The 6,000-nt window shown below is 38.2% G+C and overlaps 1 protein-coding gene across 1 annotated transcript in view; it reads right to left on the bottom strand.

Annotated features, from left to right (window-relative positions):
• CAMKMT (calmodulin-lysine N-methyltransferase) overlaps positions 1-6,000 on the bottom strand; it is a 536,206-nt gene that overhangs the window by 494,070 nt on the left and 36,136 nt on the right.

The following is a 6,000-nucleotide window of genomic DNA, read 5'->3' as shown; positions in this document are numbered from 1 at the left end:
CCCAGAGTTTCATCTGGTCAAATCACACAACTCTTCCCAAAGTGAGCCCCAAAGCAAAACCTCGCCTCAGAGGTGTATATATAGCCTTCTCCAGGGTCAGAGAACATCACAACCCTCATGACCCATTTGACTACAAAGTAACAAAAGTTGTGCCTTCCTGAAAAATAAGTCATCCACCACTGGCTCCATATGAGTACATGCAGCCTATTGAGGGGCACGGTACATTTTCAAATCAGGAAAGGTCCTCAAATTCGTGCAGGCTTATTAAGGGGCAGGGAAGATCTTTAAATTCCTATTACCATTATACCCTCCAACTTCATTTTCAGAAATATTTCATGCTCGCTAAAAAGAGAAGAAAAAATTAACAAGAGTGAGCATCTAGTCTTAAACAAACTGCTTAAATAGTCAACATGGTAGCATTCTTTGCATACTTTATTGGCACCAAAGACAAGACAAGGGAGGCATAACAGATGCACATGTGTTCTTGCTCAGAATGTTTCATTCACCTAGAGTTTAGGGTCAGCTAGCATCACTGTAGAGTAAGGTTTAGCAGAAGGACCCACAAAGACCAATCTCTCACTATGGTGTGCTAGGTGGGAACAGGAAACATGACAGCAAAATCTGAATTATAAGCTACTAAAAAAATAAGGATAGGGTAAGTTGTTTTTTTTAATTTGGTTTCATACATATGTATGCTTCTCACATAATTAATGCGTCCTCATTCACAAAGCCATCAACGTGTCATAAGGTTTAAACTTTCCCCTCCACCCTCCATGGAGCTAGCTAGCCAGTATTTAGATGGCACAGAGATACTTTATGTCCATCAACTTTTTTTTTTGACATTTTGATAACTGCATTTCAATATAATTGGTTTCCTTTGTATTCCTATGTATTTTACTTTATACACTTAAAAACTTTATTCTGAGAAGGGGCCCACAGATTTCATCATACAGTCACCAAAGTGACACAAAAAATGTTTAAAAAAATTTTTTTAAGTTGGCAGCATTTTAAGGTTTGCAAGAAATTTTCATGTTATCTCATTTCATCCTCAGAACAATCCTAGGAGACAGACACTATTATTAATCCCATCTTACTAATAAGGGAACTAAGGCCAAGAAAGGTCAATGACCAATAAACATGTATTAAGTACCTACTATGTGCTAGGCACTGTGCTAATTGAGTGTTTCAGGAAGGATTTTGAACTTGGTCTTCCTCATTCCAAATCCAGTACTCCATCCACTATCCCATCTAAGCAATAGACACACCTGTTTGCCTGCTCTGTCATGTGACCAACAGCACAGATTTGTAAGATGGCTGGAGTTTGCAGACAGTCTGTGATGATATGACTGAACAAAGCTAAGTGGCTAACATGGTTCAAAAAGTAATGCCTGGTCTCAATCACACCATATATTAACAAAATGAGCTAACCAGCACAGGTGAGCTACCCCTTGTCTGTGCATACCATTTTCAAGGGCATAAATACAAAATATATGATTATTAATAGAAAGTACAGTAAATGTGAACCTTTTGTGAAATTTTTAGGATAAATACCTAAAAGAGTACTATAGCTAACCATTTGTCTGACTACTACCCCCCAAATCCTGCTTACATGTGCTATTTTCATTAGTACATAAATAAATGCATATACAAACATATACTGATTCTTTATAGTCCAAAGCTTCTTAACAGGGATTTACCCTGTTAAGGGTGGAAAATTAATATTTAGCTATATCTAAGACTAAATAAACTCAAAATAAAACAATCACGACAAATGTAATTGTTTTTAAAATCAGAAACCAAGGGAAATATGTAAACATGAAAAAACCAACAGGTATATGGATGAGGCACATGGTGTTCTAGGAGCAAATGTAATAGATTTTTTCAAGACAGAAAAGGTAAAGATGATCCCCAGTCTTCACAGAGGGTGGAAAAATGATCTAGCACTAAAATGAAGAGGAACACGTATAGCATATGGAAAGAACAGATGTGAAGGCATTATGAAAATTCACAAGTGCTATTCAAAAGAGATCATTTTTTAATTAACTAGTATAGGCAAATGAAGAGCAGAGTATGCACATGCAAAAGGCACTAAGACAGGCGAGGTCAAAGGATAGGAGCAGTTTTCAAAGGAAGAAATCCAAGCTATTAACAACCATATGGAAAAAATGTTCCAAATCACTAATAATCGAAGAAATGCAAGTTATGAAAACTCTGTGGTTCCAGCTTATAACCACCAAATGGGCAAAAGTGACAGAAAAGGGATAATGGCAAATACTGGAGACGAAGGGAAACAGGCATACACTAATGCTCCTTCGGTGGAGCTGTGAATTGGTCTGGACTATTTTGAAAAATAATTTGTAACTATATCCAAAAATTCATTAAATTGACATAACCTTTGACTCAGACACACCACTACAAGGCCATTCCTCAAAAAATCAAAGAAAGATGAAAGGTATTTATATGTAAAAGTATTATATATTTGTAACAGCGAAAAACTTATAATAACTAAGGTATTACCTATCTACTGGGGAATAGTTAAACTATGATATATGAATATAACTAAGTATTTTTATATTATGAGAAATGACAAAAGGGATGCTTTCAGAGAAAACTGCGAAGATTTTTAGGAACTGATGCAGAGAGAACAGTGGCGGGGGGGGAGGGAAACGTATACAATAAGCATCATAAAGAAAAAAATTTTTTTGAAGAGAACAGAAGTAGGATACTAGCCATGTTCTGACAGGGGAAAGTGACAGGCCCCAAGATGTAGAAGGAGACATACATTTCTGAACATAGCCAATGTAGGAATTTGTATTGTTTACTATACAGATTTATTGTGACAATTTTCTTTTTCTTTTGTTTGAGTTCAATTCAGGTGAGGGGAGATAAGAGGAGAAAAAAATAATGTTTGCTAACTGAAAAAATAATTTAACTTCTTTTCAAAAGCACTGCTAGGGACTGTAGGCCTAGAGGTAGCTCCTGTCTGAGGACCTAAAATAAATAAGCCACTGAAGCTAGAAGAATGTGTGTGTGTGTGTGTGTGCGCACACATGCACACATGAATATTAGGGCAGGGACAGGAACTGGACCTGCTATTTCATTGGTACAGGGAACTCCCAAGTGAGGGAAGAGACAGAAGTTCTCCATAACATCCAGTCTTTGAGAGCTACCTTGAACACTGAGAGATCATGATTTGCCCATGATCACACAGCTATCACATGTCAAAGGAAGAACTTGAACCTCAGTAATCCTTACTTCAAGGCTAACTATGCATTCCTCCATGCTGTCTCTTATGGTAATTAATCAGCTCACTAAATGCCTAACAAGTCTGTAATCAGTCATTTATTAAGCACTTACTATATGATGAAAAGTTAGGTACTAGACACACAAAAAAAGGTAAAAACCACTCTCTGCTATCAAGAAACTCATATTTTAATGGGGAAAACAATATCTAAATAAAGTAGGCACATTCCAGACATGTGTGGAATAGATTTTAGAAAGGCCCTAGCAACTAGGAGAACCCAGAAAAACAAGCTATAGAAAGTGAGATTTGAACTGAGTTGTGAAGGAAGTCAAAAAACTAAGAGACAGAGGTGAGGACAGAGAGCAGTTCAGGTATGGGAGAGAGTCAGGACAAAGGCACAGAGATAGGGGCCAGAGCTTGTATAGTGACTCACAAAAAAATATGAAAAATCAAAGAGTGTTCTAGATGAAAGTGACCTTAGAAGTCATCTAATCTGGCCCCCAGTTTATGGATGAGGAAACTGGGGAACAGAGGCTCAATGCACTATCACCTCATTGATGTATTTCCCTAATAAATGGTTTCTCCCCTATTCCTTCAAACATAGCCAAGTCTCTCCCATCCTTAAAAAACTTTCACTGACCCCAACAATCTCCTCAAGGTATCCTCCTATATCTCTCCTCCTTTTCTTGATCAAATTCCTAGAAACTCTACACTTGCTGCTTTGATTTCCCTTCCTGAACTTCATTACCCAGCTGAAACTGTTTTTTGAAGAATTACTGATGCTCTCTTAACTGTCAAATCTGAGAGTTTTTCCTCAGCCTTAATTCACCATCAGATGCATATGACCCAGTTAGTCACTCTCTCCTTTTGAATCCCCTCTCCTCTGTGGATTTGCTACACACTGCTGTTTCCTGGTCTGCCACCCTTTGGGACAGTTTTCTCATCTCCTTTGCTGGATCATAACTCATATCATGCCCCTAACTCTGGGTCTTCCACAAACCTCTGCTCCGACTCCTCTTTTCTTTCTATGTTCTCTCTTTGTAATTCCATCAATGCCATGATTTTAACTACCATCTGTAAGCAGATGGTTCTAGATAGCCATCCTCAGTCTATCTCCCAGATTTTTATCCTGCAACACCAACTATCTATTAGACATTTATTTCAAATCGGATGTCCCAGAAACCTTTCAAACCAATGCACTGTCTTTCCTTTAAAACTCTCTCATCTTTCCACCTTTCCTATTTCTCTTGAAGGCAACACCTTTCTGGACTCCTCCCTCTCTATTACTCCATATATCCAGTCACCAAACCTTGCTGTTTCTTACCTTCACAACATCTCTCACCTCTGACCCCTTCTCTCCCCACTCATATAGCTACTACATTCATTCAGGTCCTCAACAGCTCTAGACTAGATTATTGCAAAAGCCACCTAATTCGACTCGCTGCCTCAAGGCTCTTACCACACCAGTTCATCCTACACACTGCTGCCAAAGTGGTTTTCTTTAAGCCCAGATCTGACCATGTGACTGTACAACTCAATCAGCTCCAGTGGCTTCCTTTTACTTCCAGGATCAAATATAAACTCCTCTGTTAAGCTTTTAAATCCTTACACAATCTGGCACCAGACTGTCTTTCTAGTCTCAGTGGATATCACTCTCTTTCCTTTACTCTGCAATCCAACAAAACTGGATTTCTCTAAGTTTCTCACACAGGACTCTGTCATCTCTGGGCCTTTGTAATGTCTACCCCATAGGCCTGTAATGCATTCTTTCCTTACTCCAATTCAGAGTCTCTCTTCCTTTATAGTGCAATTCAAGTACCATCTTCTGCATGAAGCCTTTCCTCCCCACATTCCACCCCAACTGCTAGTACCCTCCGTCTCAAGCTATCTTGTATTTCTGTACTTGACATACATATATAGGTATGCATGTGTGTATATATGTATATATATATATTTGTATTTGTTGAGCTTTTTAATTTTTTCTCACATGTAAAAAGAATTTTAAAATTCTTTTTAAAAAATTTTGAGTTCCAAATTCTATGCCTCTTTCCTACCCTGCCCCCACCCACTGGGAAGGCAAGCCATCTGATAAATGTTAAACACATGTGCAAAACGTTTCCATATTAGTCATGTTACAAAAGAAACACAGACCCCCCCCCCCAAAAAATACAAGAAAAAAAGAATGCTTAAAAAGTATGCTTCAATCTGCATTCAGACTCTATCACTTCTTTCTCTGGCAGTAGATAACATTTTCCATCATAAGTCCTTCAAAATTGTCTTGGATCACTGAATTGCTCAGAATAGCTAAGTCATTCACAATTGATCATTGTATAATATTGCTGTTACTTGTACAATATTTTCCTGGTTCTGTTCATTTCGCTTTGCATGAGTTCACATATGTCCAGGTTTTCTGAAAGCACTCTGGTTATCATTTCTTATAGCACAATAGTATTCCCTAACTATCATATATCACAACCTGTTAAGCCATTCCCCAATTGATGGGCATTCCCCTCAATTTCCAATTCTTTGGCACCACAAAAAGAGCTACTATAAATATTTGTATAGAGGCATCTAGGTGGCACAGTGAGTAGAGCACTGGCCCTGGAGTCAGGAGGACCTGGGTTCAAATCCGGCCTCAGACACTTAACACTTACTAGCCATGTGACCTTGCGCAAGTCACCTAACCCCAACTGTCCTGTCCTCTCCCTTCCAAAATGCCTAAATAAATAAATATCTGGGTACACATAGTTTCTTTT

Source organism: Petaurus breviceps, unplaced genomic scaffold, assembly GCF_028583685.1.
Source record: "Petaurus breviceps papuanus isolate PSGF00001 unplaced genomic scaffold, PetGlider_PUasm1.0 90842, whole genome shotgun sequence".
In the NCBI taxonomy this organism is placed as follows: domain Eukaryota; kingdom Metazoa; phylum Chordata; class Mammalia; order Diprotodontia; family Petauridae; genus Petaurus; species Petaurus breviceps.
The sequence above is the reverse complement of the archived record's forward strand: the minus strand, read 5'-3'. Positions and strand labels throughout refer to the sequence as shown.